This window comes from Lithobates pipiens, unplaced genomic scaffold, assembly GCF_037356315.1.
Source record: "Lithobates pipiens isolate NorthernLeopardFrog02 unplaced genomic scaffold, aLitPip1_a1.2 Scaffold_1, whole genome shotgun sequence".
Lineage (NCBI taxonomy): Eukaryota > Metazoa > Chordata > Amphibia > Anura > Ranidae > Lithobates > Lithobates pipiens.
In genome coordinates, this window is record NW_027507685.1 from 32,480,415 (window position 1) to 32,500,439 (window position 20,025).

Consider the following 20,025-nt stretch of genomic DNA (forward strand, 5'->3'; position numbering starts at 1 on the left):
TCTTGTTCTTTGTAATGTATTGAAAGTTTTGGGTAAAAAAATTAAAAAACTAATTTCAAAGATATATTAGAAGTGATAGGAATGAGATTGGCATCAAAAAGGTTAATTAACTGAGTATACCTACTAATTGCTTAACAAGACACATCCAATGAGATGAAATTACCAACTGCATTGGGCATGCGCTATTATCAATGAGAAAACCATAGTTACCCTAGCGCTAGTTGTAGTTTACATATGCGGGTATTTATGATCGTTACTTGTGCTTCAATGTGTGCTGGTTTGGACATTTAATTAATTACTTTTCCGACGCACCAATTAATGTATGAACTGGTGCAATGACTTCTTCTTAGTAAATCACCCCCATAGTGTAATTTCTGTCTGCTGCTTCATTCCTCTGCTATCTGCATGAACATCTTCGGAAAAGTTTTCCTTACACCAAGAGAAAAAAAAGTGACAGGGAGCAGGGTCGTCTTACAGAGCGGGCACACCTGGACAAAGACTAGGGGCCCCATCAGGGCCGGTTGGGAATTAGAGTGAAGCTATTGGCAGTGCTAGGGTGGAATTGTATACTGCAGCCCTCAAATGGTTGATCGGGAGCCGTTCTCCCAGGTATCACTAGACAAATTGGGACAGGCTTGTAGGGGCCCCAGTGCATTACTTTGCCAAGGGGCCCATGATGCTGTTAAGATGGCCCTGGCAGGGAGGGAGCTCCAGCTCATTGACAGCGTTAGCTCTGTTCATATGTGCTTTCCTTACTGGGCTCTGCAGAGTGTAACTTCAGCTCCCCACCCCCTGTTTTCTCAAACAAGTTTTATAAATTCTGGACTTTGAAAGGATGTAGAGAAAAGAAGACTACAAATAGACAAGTATAACTTATATAAGAGGATTTTTTAAATCTCTGTGTATCCCCTGAGGTCAATCACCTCACTCAGTATAGTAAAGGGTGTACAACCACTTTAAAGAGGTCCAGTCATACTTCTGAAAATTAAAAGATAGCAGTTGTAAAAAACGGTAGCTGCTGACTTTTAATAAACAGACACTTACTTGTACTAGGACCCAGCACTGTGCTTACTCGAGCTGTTTTTTCCACCGGTCTTCATTCCCCAGTACCCTCATCTTAACTCTGGGCACCTTGCTGTGTCAGCTCGCGGCTTCACATACAACTGGCCATTGTGTACCTGTGAGCCACACTCTGCTTGGTGAATGGTCCTGAAGTCTTCTGGGACCTGTGATGTGTCCCAGAAGGCCATGGGATTGGGTATCTGTCAAAACCAGGTATCCGCTCCCCCCCCAAAAAAAGTGCCAAATATTGCAGGGGGGGGGGGGGGGGAGAGACAGCATAACTTCCCCTTTTGGGTGATTTTGGGTGTTCCGCTTTAAGATAGATCAGTGAATAATATTTTCTAACTGATTTCTTTAGCGTCCTGGATTTTTAAACAATTTTTTCCACAGTGATGTATGGACTGGTTTAGTAAGGTATGGCAAGAAAACCCATGCTTTGCTCATTCAAGGCAAATAAACAGGCTCTCTCATCTGTCATTTTCAGCAGCATATGCTTACCTATCCTTTACTCTCCCTCCACTCAGTCTAGTACCAGAAGCCAAATTAAATACCTGCTTTTTAGCCAATTCAGCTCTCTATATACAGTATATATATATCATGACCAGGCCATTTTTTGCGACATGGCACTGGGATATTTTAACTGACATTTGTGCAGCCGTGTGATGTTGTAACCAAATAAAAGGTATGTCTTTTTTTCCCCATAAATAGAGCTTTATTTTGGTGGTATTTAATTTCTTCTGCAGTGTATGAATGATTGGCAGGTGCCGGTGTCCTGTTGAGAAATGTCCCCATCGGATAGTGTTCACTCCATACTGCGCTTGTGCAGTACGGAGGACAAAGGAGACGCCGAAAGTTTCCTAAGATGAACAGCTGATCATCAGCACTACACGGCACCTGAGTACTTAATACTATATTCTGCCCTGAGTCCAGGTTCAAGCCCCACCATCCAAGTGGACATAGAGTTAGAATATAAATATGCCGAGCAAAGCGAGGCCGTGCCTAAAGCGTGGTGAGCTTACCCAAAGTGCTGTCTTACAACATTGGGGGTGTGTGACAAAATGTACTATTAAGTGCACAGGCGCCATGTAGAGCTGATAATCAGCTGTTCATCTTCGGAGACTTTCGGCGTCTCCCTTGTCCTCCGTACTGCGCAAGCGCTGCGCCTGCGCAGTATAGGGCGGACACTATCCGATGGGGGGACTTTCTGGTCAGAACACTGGCGGACATCAAGTCTGCAGTACCCACTGATCGGTTCCCACTGTGCATAATCACAGCTGGAGCAAGTTTTTTTTTAATGTATTAAGATAAAAAGCCTTCAGTGTGCAGCAGCTGCCCCAGAACCCCTAATACTTACCTGAGCCCCATCTCTATCCAGCAATGTCCAGAAGTGCTTTGGCCATCTGGGACTCTCCTGCCGCCATTGGCTCCCACTGTTGTCAAAGTCAGTTAGCCAATCAGGAGAGAGAAGGGTGGGGCTGTACCAGGGCTCTGTGTCTGCATAGACACAGGGAGCTGCGACTCGGCTCAGGTGTCCCTGAGCTGCTTGCTGTGGGGGCATTGAACAGAAGGGAGGGACCAGGATAGCCAAAGAGGAACCCGAGAAGTGGAGGATCTGGGCTGCCCTGCGCAAAATCACTGCACAGAGCAGGTAAGTATAACAGGTTTGTTATTTTTATAGAAAAAAATGAGACTGTACAATCACTTTAAGGATCTGTGTCGATGGGCTTTTTTTTAACTTTAAGAAGGTTTTCCATTACCATGTAGGCCTATAGCAAAACAAAACCCATTTGAAGCAAGTCAAATGCAGGTCAGAAGGAGGGAAACTACAGGTCAGATTTACCTTTCAATTAATCCTGAATATTTTTAAAAGCTTCTCAAACTGATGTAAATGACACAAGCCCAAAGCCCATTGATAGAGGTCATAAAGCTAATTGGTTGCTATAGGCTACTGGACTTTAAACATCACAATTGCTATTTGCACTGCCTAATTAAATAGTAGATAATACACTAGGATAGCAACACATATTTATTAGACCCAGCATAAAAATGCATCAGCACATCATGATTCAGAAGTCATCATACCCTGATCGCTCCCACAGAAATATTGTTTGAACTCCCCCTCTTTGCTTCTGTTATGTCATATTTATACCAATACAGATGTAATGGCAAAGTTAGGAGTTATTTTTACCTTTCTACCAAAATAGTCATCTAAGTGATTCATCACCTTCTCCATGCAGCTACAAGTGTAGAAGAAATATTTTCAGTCATGGAAATCCAAGCTGTCACCATAGCAACATCCTTTTTTTTTCGAGCATGGAAGGAAAAACCCTTTAATGAGCAGTGTATAAATACTCTTGGCTGGATTCTAATGTGATCACTATTAGTAATAATTATTATGATTGATCTGATGTTATGTTAATAAGTATTATGCAGCTCAAGATTAAAAAGCAATTTATATGAATTGTATTAAACCCAAAGCAACGTGGTAATGCCCAGAGAAGAGGCTGAATATGAGTTTAGGTAGCTTTTCATTTAAAGGGGGCACTGTCATTGAAAAGAAAAAGAAAAAATATATATACAGCCGTGGCCAAAAGTTTTGAGAATGACACAAATATTCACTTTCACAAAGTCTGCTGCCTCAGTTTTTATGATGGCAACTTGTATATACTCCGGAATGTTATGAAGAGTGAACAGATAAATGGCAATCAATTGCAAAGTCCCTCTTTGCCATGGAAATTAACTTAATCCCATAACAAACATTTCCACTGCATTTGCCAAGAAGGCTTCAGAGTCCCCAGAAAGTCAAGTCGATTTAGCTGCAGGATTGGGTCACCACCCGAGCAGAGCTTGCTTAGGAATGGCAGCAGGTAGGTGTGAGTGCATCTGCATGCACGGTGAGAGAAAGACATTTGGAGGATGGTCTGATGTCAAAAACATCAGGAACAGACTGATAATTTGCAAAAGGTACAGGGATTGAACTGCTGAGGACTAGGGTAAAGTCATTTATTCTGATGAATGCCCTTTCTGATTGTTTGGGGCATCCGGAAAAAAAAAAAAAGAAAGGTGAGTGCTACTATCAGTCCTGTGTCATGCCAACAGTAAAGTATCCTGACACCATTCATGTTTGGGGTTGCTTCTCAGCCAAGGGAGTGGGCTCACTCACAATTTTGTCTAAGAACACAGCCATGAATAAATAATGGTACAAAAATATCCTCCGAGAGTAACTTCTTCTTCCAACCATCCAAGAACAGTTTGTTGATGAACAATGCCTTTTCCAGTGTGGTGGAGAACCTTGCCATAAGGCAAAAGTGATAACTAAGTGGCTTGGGGAACAAAAAAAAATCAACATTTTGGGTCCATGGCCAGGAAACTCCCCAGACCTTAATTGTATTGAGACTTTGTGGTCAATCCTCAAAACAACAAAACAACCCCCATAAATTCTGACACTCCAAGCATTGATTATGGAAGAATGGGCTGCCATCAGTCAGGATGTGGCCCAGAAATGGATTGACAGCATGCCAGGGTGAATTGCAGAGTTCTTGAAAAAGAAGGGTCAACACTGCAAATATTGACTCTTTACATAAACTTAATGTAATTGTCAATAAAAGCCTTGCACACTTATGACATGCTTGCAATTAGACTTCAGTATACCATAGTAACATCTGACAAAAAGATCTAAAACCACTGAAGCAGCAGACTTTGTGAAAATTAATATTTGTGTCATTCTTAAAACTTTTGGCCACGGCTGTATATGTTATAGCTTTGGCATACTGACCCTCAAAAGCCCATTCTGCTACTCATCGTATGTATGGAGATACTACATGTATGACACTTTTTCACAGCCTAGCTGCATAGAGGGGTACAAATCCAAGGTGTTCCTTCAGGCTTTTGAAGGCCATAAAAGACACTGAAGTGCCAGGACAGGAGAAACATCTTAAAAACTACCATATTTTGGAAAGAAGCCACCCCAAGGTATTTGTTCAGAGGCATTGTGTATGTCAGTATGAAAGCCAGATAACCTGGGTTATTGTACAGTAGGGATGAGCCGAACACCCCCCAGTATGGTTCGCACCAGAACTTTCGAACAGACTGAAAATTTGTGCCAACTTTAGAACCCCATTGAAGTCTATGGGACTCAAACGTTCAAAATAAAAAGTGCTAATTTTAATGGCTAATATGCAATATCTTGTCCTAAAAAGGGTTTGGGGACCCGGCTCCTTCCCCAGGGGACATGAGTCAATGCCTAAAATGTTTTTAAAAACTGCTGTTTTTTTGGGAGCACTGATTTTAATGACGATTACAGTGAACAAAAAAAAGTGAAATATTCCTTTAAATATCATGCCTGGGGGGTGTCTATAGTATACCTGTGAAGTGCCACATGTTTCCAGTGTTTAGAACAGTCCCTGCACAAAATGACATTTAACAGAAAATTCATTTAAATCTGCTTGCGGTTTTAATGTAATGTCTGGTTCCGGCAATACGGATGAAAATCATTGAGAAAAATGGCATGGGTAGCCCCCCTGCCCATTATCAGCCCCTTTGGGTCTTGTACGGATATTAAGGGGAACCCCGTACCCCCCCCAAAAACTGGAAAGGCGTGGGGCCCCCAGGCCCTATATACTCAGAACAGCAGTATATAGGTGGTGCAAACAAGACAGGGACTGTGTAGGTTTGGTATGTTAAGTAGAATCTGTTTGTAATTTTGAACTGGTACATTTTTAAAGTGTAGCTCCAGTCAAAAAATCTATTTTTAAGCTTTTTGGAAAACATAGGGAAGGGTTATTACCCCTGTATAATTTTTTTTGCCGTCCGTCTTTTTTCATCTCACTTCCTGTTGTCTCCTTCCGTTTGCAAGTAGGAGATGTTTGTAAGTTGGATGTTTGAAAGTAGGGGCCTGCCCTATATGCTCTGCAGAAATGGGGGCCTAAGGTGTTGGTGTTGCCAAAACACTGTAAGCCCTCAAAGGGACTCTTGGTGGGTGCTGGAGTGCCCTGCTGTGATCGGTTATATCAAGAATTGTAATTACATGCCATTGTTGAACAGTGGTAGAAAAATTGGGCCTTTGGTGGTTGTGGTGGGGGTGCTGGTGCCACAACACTATAAGTCCTCACCGTTACTCTTGGTGGGAGCAGGAACGGGCCCTGCTGTGAAATATTATATCAAGAATTGTAATTACATGCCCCTGTTAAACAGGGGCTGAAAAATTGGGCCTTAGGCACTGCTTGCTGGTGCCACAACACTGCAACCTCTCCCAGATACTCTAGCTGGAGTGCAGGAATGAACCCTGCTGCAAAGCATTGCATCAAAAATTGTATTACATGCCCCTGTTAAACAGGGGCTGAAAAATTGGGCCTATGCACTGCAACCTCTACCATATACTCTATTTGTAGTGCAGGAATGAGCCCTGCTGCAAAGCATTGCATCAAAAATTGTATTAAATGCCCCTGTTAAACAGTGGCTAAAAAATTGGGCCTATACACTGAAACCTCTACCATATACTCTAGTTGTAGTGCAGGAATGAGCCCTGCTGCAAAGCATTCCATCAAAAATTGTATTACATGCCCCTGTTAAACAGGGGCTGAAAAATTGGGCCTTAGGCACTGCTTGCTGGTGCCACAACACTGCAACCTCTCCCAGATACTCTAGTTGGAGTGCAGGAATGAGCCCTGCTGCAAAGCATTTCATCAAAAATTGTATTACATGCCCCTGTTAAACAGGGGCTGAAAAATTGTGCTGGTGGCACTGGTGCTGGTGCCACGGCACTGCAACCTCTCCCATATACTGTATTTGGAGTGAGGAATGAGCCCTGCTGCAAAGTATTGCATCAAAAATTGTAATTACACGCCCCTGTTAAACAGGGGCTTAAAAATTGGGCTGGTGGCATCACCCAGAACCAAAAATGTTCTTCCAAGATATCAGCGGGATCATTGAGGAGGAAGAGGATAGTCAGTCAACATAACAGGACAGTTACTCAGCATCAGCATAGGCAGTCTTCCAAGATATCAGCGGGATCATTGAGGAGGAAGAGGATAGTCAGTCAACATAACAGGACAGTTACTCAGCATCAGCATAGGCAGTCTTGAAGGGATGTGACATTTCAAAAAAAAATTATTCGGTTACATCAGCTTCAGGTGATTGGTGGGGATTCAAGATTGATTCATCTTTATGAAGGTCAACTGAGTCGGTGGACAGGCGCACCCTGTGATCGGTTACAAAGCCACCAGCAGCACTGAAGGTGCGTTCCAAAAGAACGCTGGAGGCAAGGACAGGCCAGTAGCTCAATTGCATACTGTGCAAGCTCTGGCCAGTGGTCCATCCTCAAGCCAGAGGATTTTCGGTGGGAAAGGTGTCCAAGTCTGACCTTGCCCCTAGGTATTCTTGCACCAAGTAAATCAGACGCTGGCGATGGTTGCTGGAACAAATCATACCTTGGGGCTGCAGACTAAAAAATTGTCTGAACGCATTGGTCAGACAGCCACTTTCTCCACCGCTCCTTCTGTGACTGACTAAAGCCTCAGCAACACGTTGTCCAGGACCAGGAGTTTGGAACCTCCCAGTCTCTGGGAACGCATTGCACAGACCTTTCTGCAAGGCCTCCCGGAGATGTCTCATCCTCTGCTCCCTCTGTGACAGCAAGATACGGTCTGCAACCTTACCCTTGTACCATGGATCAAGGAGAGTGGCCAACCAGTAATGGTCCCTCTCCTTGATCCAAAGAAGGAGGTTCCTTCAGCAGGCTTTGCAGGATCAGGGAGGCCATGCAACGTAGGTTAGCTGAGGCATTCGGTCCGGAGTCCTCTGGGTCACTAAGGACAACATGATCCGCAGCCACCTCCTCCCAGCCACGTACAAGTCCACAAGTTTCTTGCTGACACAATCCTCCTCTTCCTCCTCCTCCTCGTCCTGTTCCTGTGTGATGGGTGGGACAGCAGGAACACTGTCTGGATAAAGGGGGCCTTGAGAGGCAAGGAAGTCCTCCTCTTACTGCCTCTGTTCTGCTTCAAGTGCCCTGTCCATTATTCCATGCACGTATGCTCCAACAGGTGGACAAGATGTACAGTGTCACTGATGCATGCACCGTTACTGTTCACCATCCTCGTGGCCTCCTCAAATGGTGACAGGACAGTGCATGCATCCCTGATCATGCCCCACTGGCATGGTGAAAAACAAGCTCCCCTGACCCTGTCCTGGTGCTGTAGTCACACAGGTACTCATTGATGGCCCTTTGCTGCGTGTGCAGCCGCTGCAGCATGGCCAATGTTGAGTTCCCCCTGGTGGGCATGTCACATATAAGGCAGTCCTTGGGCAGGTTCAACTCCTTTTGGAGCTCAGCCAGCCAAACACTGACATTATATGATTGGCAGAAATGCACACAGACTTTCCTGGCCGGCCTCAGGACATCCTGTAAGCTCGGGTACCTGCCCAAGAACCGCTACACCACCAGGTTAAGGATGTGAGCCACACTACTGCACCTTGTCCTGCATCCTTCCCAGCTGCCAGAAGAGTGAACCAATAGGCCATGAAAGATAGGTAACGTCCCTGTCCATGCCTGCTGGACCATGAGTCAGTGGTAATATGCACCTTACTGCTGACCGCCCTGTCCAGCAAGGCATGGACATTGCCTTCCACATGCCGGTAGAGAGCCGTAATCGCCAAGTCTACCAACTGAAAAGGCAGCAGTTGAAGTGCTAGCAATTTAGCCAAGCTAACTTTCAACCGCTGGGCATATGGATGGCTGGGAGTGAACTTCTTTCGACGGTCCAGCAGCAGGGGCAGGGAAATTTGCCTGCTACAATCGGACGTTGGTGTACTGTTAGCAGAGTGCCCGCAAGTACTTGGCTGTGACACACCTTATTCTACACCTTCATTCCTCTCAGTGCAGGTTTCAGAGAGGACTGAAGGTCTAGTGGGTTTGGAGATCCCAGCTGACGAGGAGCAAGGAGAGGTCCGCTTTGTTCTTTGGTGTGGGTCTTTAAGGTACGCTTGCCAATGAGCTGCATGGCAGGTCAACATATGTCTGGTCAAACATGTGGTGCTGATGATTTGGCCACACGAGACAAGCTTGAGACATATGTTGCAAATAGCAGCAGTGCTATCTGATGCACTGGTCTCAAAAAAGGCCCACACCAAAGAACTTTTGGAATAATGCGTACAGGGAGCGCCCTACACAGGCGGAGCTCATTCGGTGTGATTCGTTCAGTGTGCTGCCTTTAAGCTGGCCCCCGGAGGGCATCCTGCCTCATTGGAGATGTGCCCCCTCCTCCTCCTCTCTCCTATCAGGCACTCACGTTGAGTCATTGACCTCATCAAATCCTCCCTCTTAATCTCTGGAGCAAACCTGGCAGTATTCTTCAGCTGGTGGAACATGACTGCCAGATTGCTGTCCTTCTTGAGCATCCCCTCTCTCTGCACTCACGCTACTGCCTTTCTCTAGCTGGGTATCATCATCAGAGCCTTCAAAATACTGGACATCCTCCTGGAGCATGTACACAACAGTGTACTCAAACAGTTCGGGGGACTCCTCAGGAGGACATGGTGGGTCTAGGGAAGGAGTGATTGATGACATTGAGACAAGGGAAGAAGATGCGTTGGCAGCTGCTTTGCTAGTACCCTAAACCTGGATGAGAGAGGATGAGGAGGATAAGGAGGGCTTGGTCATCCACTCTACCAAGTCTTCAGGCATGATGCGGTTAAACGTGTCCAGCTGCGGAAAATAAGGAAAAGCGCGTCCCATGGCCACGGGCTGATGACAATGCACCGCGTCCATGACCAGCACTGTTGTCTCGAGACACAGAGCCTGCTTGCCCTCTTTTATTGGCTCGTGACTGTCTGCCTCTCCTTGTTGGCCTTCCAGATATAGTAATGGCCTGCAGGTAGATGGGAAAACAAGCAATTGGGGTAGCTTTATGTGCACACTGAGCAGAAGACACAGTACACTGACTGTAATTACTGCAGCTGCCTGTCTGTGTTACAGCACAACACAAGCAATAAGGGGTAGCGTCAGGTGTATACTGTGCAGGCGGCACACAACACCCACTTTAACTGCTGCAGATGCCTGTATTACAGAAACAGAAAACCAGTAACAAGGGGTAGCTTCAGATGTATACTGTGCAGGAGCCACACAACACCCACTTTAAAAGCTGCAGATGGCTGTATTACAGAAAAAGAACAACACCAGCAATAAGGGTAGCTTCAGGTGTATACTGTGCAGGAGGCACACAACACCCACTTTAACTGCTGCAGATGCCTGTATTACAGAAACAGAACACCAACAATAAGGGGTAGCTTCAGGTGTTTACTGTGGAGGCACACAGCACCCACTTTAACTGCTGCTGATGCCTGTATTACAGAAAAGTAACAACACCAGCAATAAGGGGTAGCTTCAGGTAACAAATAGTTCCTCTTCAGTAGGGAGTGATCCGAATTAACAGGAGTGCCCAACTTCCAGTAAATGCAAAATGGAACACTGAAGACACCATCATACCGACACCCTTCCAAAGCTCCTCATACAGGTAATACAGCGTACTGGATAAACAGAAATAAGTAATGGGTACTCTTACTTGAAGGTGTGGACCCACACACCTTAGTGGTGAGTAGGGATGAGCCGAACACCCCCCGGTTCGGTTCGCACCAGAACTTGCGAACGACCCCCGCGTTCGGCACGAACGTTAGAACCCCATTGAAGTCTATGGGACTCGAACGTTCGAATTGGAAAGTGCTAATTTTAACGGCTAATATGCAAGATAGTGTGCTAAAAAGGGTTTGGCGATCTGCCTCCTGCCTCAGGGGACATGGGTCACTGCAAAAAAAAGTTTTAAAAACTACCGTTTTGGCGGGAGCACTGATTTTAATGACGATTAAAGTGAAAAAAAAAAGTGAAATATTCCTTTAAATATGGTGCCTGGGGGGTGTCTGTAGTATGCCTGTGAAGTGCCACGTGTTTCCCGTGTTTAGAACAGTCCCTGCACAAAATGACATTAAACGGAAATAACACCATTTAAAACTGCTTGCGGTTTTAATGTTATATCTGGTTCCTGTAATATGGTTGAAAATCATTCAGAAAAATGGCATGGGTAGCCCTCCCTGCCCATTACCAGCCTATTTGGGTCTTGTACGCATATTAAGGGGAACCCCGTACCCATATTAAAAAAAGGAAATGCGTGTGGCCCCCAGGCCCTATATACTCAGAACAGCAGTATACAGGCGGTGCAAACAAGACAGGGACTGTGTAGGTTTGTTGTGTTAAGTTGAATCTGTTTGTCATTTTCAAGCGGTACATTTTTAAAGTGTAGCTCCAGTCAAAAAAAATATCTTTAAGCTTTTTGGAAAACATAGGGAAGGGTTATCACCCCTGTATAATTTGTTTTGTCGTCCATCTTTTTTCATCTCACTTGCTGTTGTCTCCTTCCGTTTGCAAGTAGGAGATGTTTGTAAATTGGATGTTTGAAAGTAGGGGCCTGCCCTATATGCTCTGCAGAAATGGCGGAACAAGGTGTTGGTTTTGCAACAACATTGTAAGCCCTCAAAGTGACTCTTGGTGGCCGCTGGAGCGCCCTGCTGTGAACGATTATATCAAGAATTGTAATTACATGCCATTGTTGAACAGTGGTAGAAAAATTGACCTTTGGTGGTTGTGGTGCTGGTGCCACAACACTATAAGTCCTCACAGTTACTCTGGGTGGGCACAGGAAGGGGCCCTCCTGTGAAATATTATATCAAGAATTGTAATTACATGTCCCTGTTAAACAGGGGCAGAAAAATTGGGCCTTAGGCACTGGTGCCATCACACTGCAACCTCTGCCATACACTCTAGTTTTTTTGCAGGAATTAGCCCTGCTGCAAAGCATTGCATCAAAAATTGTACTTAAACGCCCCTGTTAAACAGGGGCAGAAAAATTGGGCCTTAGGCACTGGTGCCATCACACTGCAACCTCTGCCATACACTCTAGTTTTATTGCAGGAATTAGCCCTGCTGCAAAGCATTGCATCAAAAATTGTACTTAAACGCCCCTGTTAAACAGGGGCAGAAAAATTGGGCCTTAGGCACTGGTGCCATCACACTGCAACCTCTGCCATACACTCTAGTTTTTTTGCAGGAATTAGCCCTGCTGCAAAGCATTGCATCAAAAATTGTACTTAAACACCCCTGTTAAACAGGGGCAGAAAAATTGGGCTGCTGGCATCACCCAGAACCAAAAATGTTCTTCCAACATATCAGCGGAGGAGGAAGAGGATAGACAATCAACATAACAGGACAGTCACTCAGCATCAGCATAGGCAGTCTTGAAGGGATGTGGTATTTCAAAAAAAATTATTCGGTTACATCAGCTTCAGGTGCTTGGTAGCTGTGGGTGATCCAAGACTGATTCATCTTGATGAAGGTCAGTCGATCAACTGATTCGGTGGACAGGCGCACCCTGTGATCGGTAACGAAGCCACCAGCAGCACTGAAGGTGCGTTCCGAAAGAACGCTGGATGCAGGACAGGCCAGGAGCTCAATTGCATACTGTGCAAGCTCTGGCCAGTGATCCATCCTCAAGACCCAGTAAGCCAGAGGATTTTCAGTGGGAAAGGTGTCCAAGTCTGACCTTGCCCCTAGGTATTCCTGCACCATGTAAATTAGACGCTGGCGATGGGTGCTGGAACCAATCATACCTTGGGGCTGCGGACTAAAAAATTGTCTGAACGCATCAGTCAGACGGCCACCTTCTCCACCGCTCCTTCTGACTGATGCCTCAGCAACACGTTGTCCAGGACCAGGAGTTTGTGACCTCCCAGTCTCTGGGAACGCGTTGCACAGAGCTTTCTGCAAGGCCTCCCGGAGATGTCTCATCCTCTGCTCCCTCTGCGATGGCAAGATAAGGTCGGCAACCTTACCCTTGTACTGTGGATCAAGGAGAGTGGCCAGCCAGTAATGGTCCCTCTCCTTGATCCGAAGAATACGAGGATCCTTCCGCAGGCTTTGCAGGATCAGGGAGGCCATGCAGCGTAGGTTAGCTGAGGCATTCGGTCCGGAGTCCTCTGGGTCACTAAGGACAACATGATCCGCAGCTACCTCCTCCCAGCCACGTACAAGTCCACGTGTTTCTTGGGACTGTAAATCATCCCTATAAGACTGCTGCTGCTGATGCTGAGTGCCAGCCTCCACCTCCATGCTGACACAATCATCCTCCTCCTCCTCTTCCTCCTCCTCACCCTCTTCCTGTGTGATGGGTGGCACAGCAGGAACACTGTCTGGATAAAGGGGGCCTTGAGAGGCAAGGAAGTCCTCCTCTTCCTGCCTCTGTTCTGCCTCAAGTGCCCTGTCCATTATTCCACGCAGCGTATGCTCCAAGAGGTGGACAAGAGGTATAGTGTCACTGATGCATGCACTGTCACTGCTCACCATCCTTGTGGCCTCCTCAAACGGTGACAGGACAGTGCATGCATCCCTGATCATGCCCCACTGGCGTGGTGAGAAAAAACCAAGCTCTCCTGACCCTGTCCTGGTGCCGTAGTCGCACAGGTACTCATTGATGGCCCTCTGCTGCGTGTGCAGCCGCTGCAGCATGGCCAATGTTGAGTTCCATCTGGTGGGCATGTCACATATAAGGCGGTTCTTGGGCAGGTTCAACTCCTTTTGGAGCTCAGCCAGCCGAGCACAGGCATTAAATGATCGGCGGAAATGCACACAGACTCTCCTGGCCTGTTTCAGGACATCCTGTAAGCCGGGGTACCTGCCCAAGAACCGCTGCACCACCAGGTTAAGGACGTGAGCTACACAGGGCACATGGGTCAGTTGTCCCTGTCGGAGGGCGGAGAGGAGGTTGGTGCCATTGTCGCAAACCACCATTCCTGGCTTAAGCTGGCGTGGCGTCAACCACCTCTCGGCCTGCCCCTGCAGAGCTGACAAAACATCCGCCCCAGTGTGGCTCCTGTCCCCCAAACAAACCAGCGCAAGCACGGCATGGCATCGTTTTGCCTGCGTACTTGCGTAGCCCCTGCAACGCCTACGGAGCACCGCTGGTTCTGAGGACAGAGCACTGGAAGAGGCCGTGGAGGAAGAAGAAGAGGAGGGGGTGGAGGAGAGAGGTGTGTCACAACCAATAGTAGCATTTTGGAGGCGTGGTGGCGGAACAACCTCCAATACTACTGCACCTTGTCCTGCATCCTTCCCAGCAGCCAGAAGAGTGACCCAATGGGCCGTGAAAGACAGGTAACGTCCCTGTCCATGCCTGCTGGACCATGAGTCAGCGGTAATATGCACCTTACCGCTGACCGCCCTGTCCAGCGAGGCAAGGACATTGCCTTCCACATGCAGGTAGAGAGCCGGAATTGCCTTCCGTGAGAAAAAGTGGCGTTTGGGGACCTGCCACTGAGGAACCGCACATTGTACAAACTCACGGAAGGGGGCCGAATCTACCAACTGAAAAGGCAGCAGTTGAAGTGCTAGCAATTTAGCCAAGCTAGCATTCAACCGCTGGGCATGTGGATGGCTGGGAGTAAATTTCTTCCGCCGGTCCAGCAGCTGGGGCAGGGACATTTGTCTGCTATAATCGGACGTGGATGTACCACTAGCAGAGTTCCCGGAAGCACTTGGCTGTGACACACCTAATTCTACACCTTCATTCCTCTCAGAGCAGGTTTCAGAGAGGACTGAAGGTCTAGTGGGGTTGGAGATGCCAGCTGATGAGGAGCAAGGAGAGGTCCGCTTTGTTCTTTGGTGTGGGTCTTTGAGGTATGCTTGCCAACGAGCTGCATGGCAGGTCAACATATGTCTGGTCAAGCATGTGGTGCCCAAGCGGCTGATGTTTTGGCCACGTGAGATACGCTTGAGACATATGTTGCAAATAGCAGCGGTGCGATCTGATGCACTCGTCTCAAAAAAGGCCCACACCAAAGAACTTTTAGAATAACGCGCAGAGGAAGCGCTCTGCGCAGAGGAAGCGCTCTGCGCAGGCGGAGCTCTGCGGTGTGATTCAGTCGGTGTGCTGCCCCTAAGCTGGCCCCCGGAGGGCATCCTGCCTCGTTGGACATGTGCCTCCTCCTCCTCCTCCTCCTCCTCCTCCTCCTCCCTCCTTCCAGGCACCCACGTGGAGTCAGTGCCCTCATCATCCCCTCCCTCTTCATCGCTGTAGCAAACCTGGCAGTATGCTGCAGCTTGTGGAACATTACTGCCAGATTGCTGTCCTTCTTGAGCATCCCCTCTCTCTGTGCTCACGCTACTGCCTTCCTCTAGCTGAGTGTCATCATCAGAGCCCACCAAACACTGGGCATCCTCCTGGAGCATGTACCCAACACTGTGCTCAAAGAGTTCAGGAGACTCCTCAGGAGGACGTGGTGGGTCTAGGGAAGGAGTCACTGATGATGACATTGAGAGGAGGGACGACGATGTGTTGGCAGCTGCTTTTCTACTACCCTGAGACTGGGTGAGAGAGGATGAGGAGGATGAAGAGGGCTTGGTCATCCACTCTACCAAGTCGTTGGCATGTTGCGGTTCAACATGTCCAGCTGCAGAAAAGAAGGACAAGCATGTCCCATGGCCACGTGCTGATGACAATGCACCGCGTCCCCGACCAGCACTGTTGTCTCTAGACACAGAGCCTGCTTGCCCTCTTTTATCGGCTCGCGCCTGTCTGCCTCTCCTTGCTGGCCTTCCAGACATGGTAATGGCCTGAAGGGAGTTGGGTAAAACAGTAGTTGGGTAGTTTATATTGTGCTGGAGGCACACAACACCCACTAACTCCTGTAGATGCCTTTTTTATAGAACAGCAGAGTTAAAGGGGTATATACAGATGTATACTGTGCTGTGCTGGAAGCACACACAACTTCCAATAACTCCAGCAGATGCCAATCGGGCCCAAATAGAGAACAGCTATGTAGGTGGATAATAGCGGTATGTACTGGGTACAGAGCAGGCACACAGCACGCACTATCTCCTGAGTGACACTGCTGACTGCAAGCTCTATTGTTAAAGATGGACCACTAGCTATATAGGTGAGGTGAATATCACGGTGTATACTGCGGTCAGGGCACGCAGACAATAACAAGAAAACAGCAGAGTTAAAGGGGCATATACAGCTGTATACTGTGCTGTGCTGGAGGCACACACAACTTCCAATAACTCCAGCAAATGACAATCGGGCTCAAATAGAGAACAGCTATGTAGGTGTATATAGTGGTATGTACTGGGTACAGAGCACGCAGACAGCACGCACTAACACTACTGACTGCAAGCTCTATTATTAAAGCTAGATCACTAGCTATATAGGTGAGGTGAATATAGTGGTGTATACTGCGGTCAGGGCACAGACAGTAACCACTACACAAGAGCAAAATAGTAAATCAGCCAAAAACGATTGGTGTGTAACTGTGTTGAAGGTACACAGAACACCCACTGCTTCAGATGCTAACAAACACTACACGAGGCCGCCTGAAAGGCAGCTTTATATAGTGTGGGGCATGCACTACACTGTCTGAGCTATGATTGGCCACAGGCAGGATGCCTGTGACCAACCATTGCTCTTCCCGCTACTGGCGCTGCGATTGGCCAAGCATGCGGGGTCACAGTGCATGCTTGGCCAATCGTGAGACAGCAATGCATTGCGCCATCGCAGTGCATTGTGGGCCACACGAATTTTGCCGCGAACGGCCCAAACGTTCGGAATTCGGCGAACGCACGAACGACCGATGTTCGAGTCGAACATGTGTTCGACTCGAACACGAAGCTCATCCCTAGTGGTGAGTCAGTCAGGTGTCAAGCTGTAATAAACAGCAATCCTCTCAAAGGGATGGTGTGAACCTCCGCTCCGTCAAGCCGTCTTCCATACTCTGTATAGCCGGGGTGTCCAATGTAGGATATCATCAGCTTAAACTCCGACGTAGGAAGTACTCACACCATAGTAAGTGTATCAAAAATAAAAAAAAAAGGGGAAAAGAAAAAAAGCAGAAGGCCTCCTCATAGAGTAGATTAAATCCGGTAAAAAAAATATGTTTATTAAAAAAATATAAAATTAAAAATACATGCATGTACAAGCCCATAGTGAAGAGGGGTACAAAAAAGAAAAACAACAACAAAGCTGTCGTCTGGATGCGTGGAAAGTGTCGCCAGCAGGCTAAGTACCCGACATGTTTCACAATAACTTGCTTCAACTGGGGCAGAGTGGGTGTTGTGTGCCTCCGGCACAGTATACACCTGAAGCTACCCTTAATTGCTGGTGTTCTGTTTCAGTAATACAGGCATCTGCAGCAGTTAAAGTGGGTGTTGTGTGCCTCCTGCACAGTATACACTTACTACGGTGTGAATACTTCCTACGTCGGAGTTTAAGCTGATGATATCCTACATTGGACACCCCGGCTATACAGAGTACGGAAGAAGGCTTGACGGAGCGGAGGTTCACACCATCCCTTTGAGAGGATTGCTGTTTATTACAGCTTGACACATGACTGACTCACCACTAAGGTGTATGGGTCCACACCTTCGGGTAAGAGTACCCATTACTTATTTCTCTTTATCCAGTACACTGTATTACCTGTATGAGGAGCTTTGGAAGGGTGTCGGTATGATGGTGTCTTCAGTGTTCCATTTTGCATTTTCTGGAAGTTGGGCACTCCTGTTAATTTGGATCACTCCCTACTGAAGAGGAACTATTTGTTGCTTAAAGGGACGATTATTCTCTTATTTGGTATAGGAATTTTTTTTTTTCGATGTCATATTTTCACTTTTTGCTTTTTACATTATTTGTTTGATCTACGCGGTACGGTTCACGAGGATCTCTATATTATTTATTTATATATATTGTGTGGATTTCTACATATTGTTCATGTGGATCTCTGTATTGTTTATTTGTACACAATGTATCTGGGTTATTTTCATTACGCCTAGCCTACGCTACGCCACTTTGTAAAAAATTAGTTTTTCACCTTTTTCACAAGTAGGTGATTTTTTCACTCTTAGCGCTGCATTTTTTATTTTTTGTTTTCTATGCAATTGTATTATTGTTGATGCTGGCTGCTTTATATATTGTTTTGATTTGGTAGCACAATTATATATATAATGCAGGTGTATACTGTGCAGGAGGCACACAACACCCACTTTAGCTGCTGCGGATGCCTGTATTACAGAAAAATAACAACACCAGCAATAAGGAGTAGCTTCAGGTGTATACTGTGCAAGAGGCACACAACACCCACTTTAACTGCTTCAGATGCCTGTATTACAGAAACAGAACACCAGCAATAAGGGGTATCTTCAGGTGTATACTGTGCAGGAGGCACACACCATCCACTCTAACTTCTGCAAATGCCTGTATTACAGAAACAGAACACTAGTAATAAAGAGTAGCTTCAGGTGTATACTGTACAGGAGGCACACAACACCCATTTTAACTGCTGCAGATGCCTGTATTACAGAAAAAGAACAACACCAGCAATACGGGGTAGCTTCAGATGTATACTGTGCAGGAGGCACACAACATCCTCTCTAACTTCTGCAAATGCCTGTATTACAGAAACAGAACACCAGTAATAAAGGGTAGCTTCAGGTGTATACTGTGCAGGAGGCACACAACACCCACTGAACAAGCGCTAGATTCCCAAGCAATAAAGACACTGTCCCTGCCTATCATGCTCTTTCCCTGACTGCCGCAACACACTACACAAGGCCACTGTGCTTGCGACCTTATATAGTATGGGGCATGTACTAAACCCCACTGAGCTATATTTGGCCACAGACATCCTGCCTGTGGCGAATTATGGCTCTCCTCGCTGCCGGCATGTGATTGGCCAAGCATGCAGGGTCACAGTGCATGTTTGGCCAATCATGAGCCAGCAATGCACTGCGATGGCACAGTGCATTGTGGCCCATGAGCGCCACACGAATATGGCGCAAACAGCCCACAGAGTTCTGGATTCGCAGAGCGGGCGAACAGCCGGTGCTCGAGTCGAACACCGAGCTCATCCTTACTGGGAAGCCAACAAGAAGAGACAGGCGTCCCCATGCCACTGTGAGGGGGACAGCAGCGTATGTCAAGAAATGAGGGGGTGAAGGGATGAGCGAGCGCCCGCCCCTTCTGAACCATACCATGTTAACTGTGATTAGGGGATCATTCACATCTATATGTTTCCGAATGCCCGGCAACCCACAAAGAAAACGCCTGCTTTGCTGCACATTTTGGATATATTCCAACACAAGTGCGGTGCATGTTTTCAAAATGTGATGCAAAGCATGTGTTTTCTGTACAAGTTGCTATATCTTTAGAAATGCGGAGATGTAAACATTGCCTAAATGGCAATACAAGCTCAATGTACATTTCCAAAGCAAAGCATGCATTTTCTTTGTGCGTTGCTGCACATGTAAGAAATGTACAGATGCTAATGCAGCCTAAATGGCAGGGCTTGCTCTTGAACATTTCCAAAATGGAGAGCAAAGCATGTATTTTCTGGGCAAATTGCCGCGCATTTGGAAATGCGCAGATGCAAACGCAGTATAAATGGCAATGCAACATAGGCTAAATAGCAACGCAAGTGAAACGCACATTCGCTGCGCCTTTTCTGTATGAGTTGCTGTGTGTTTAGAAACATGCAGTTGCAAACTCAGTCAGCCATTGCCAATGTATGCGTGAAACACGTTTTGGCGTGCATTTCAGAAATGCATGGCAAAGTGTGCATTTTCTGTACAGATTGCTATGCATTTGGAAATATGTAGAAAATGTGCAAAAAAAACATGAGCGGGAACTCTGCTACACTGTTTCTGCTACGCTCAGGTGTGAAAAGGTTGTGCTTGAGAAGAGAGTTTTTAGGCAGCAAGGATGACCGGGGAGGACAGGTAAGGGTTAAAAAAAGTATTAATCCTTATAAGTTGCATACAAATGCTTCTTATCTATACTGATGTGACTTCTGTGAAATGACATAAAAATATTCAAGACTGAAATCACACTAAAACATTTTCCAAAATCACGCTTGAAACAGGGCCCTGTTTCAAGC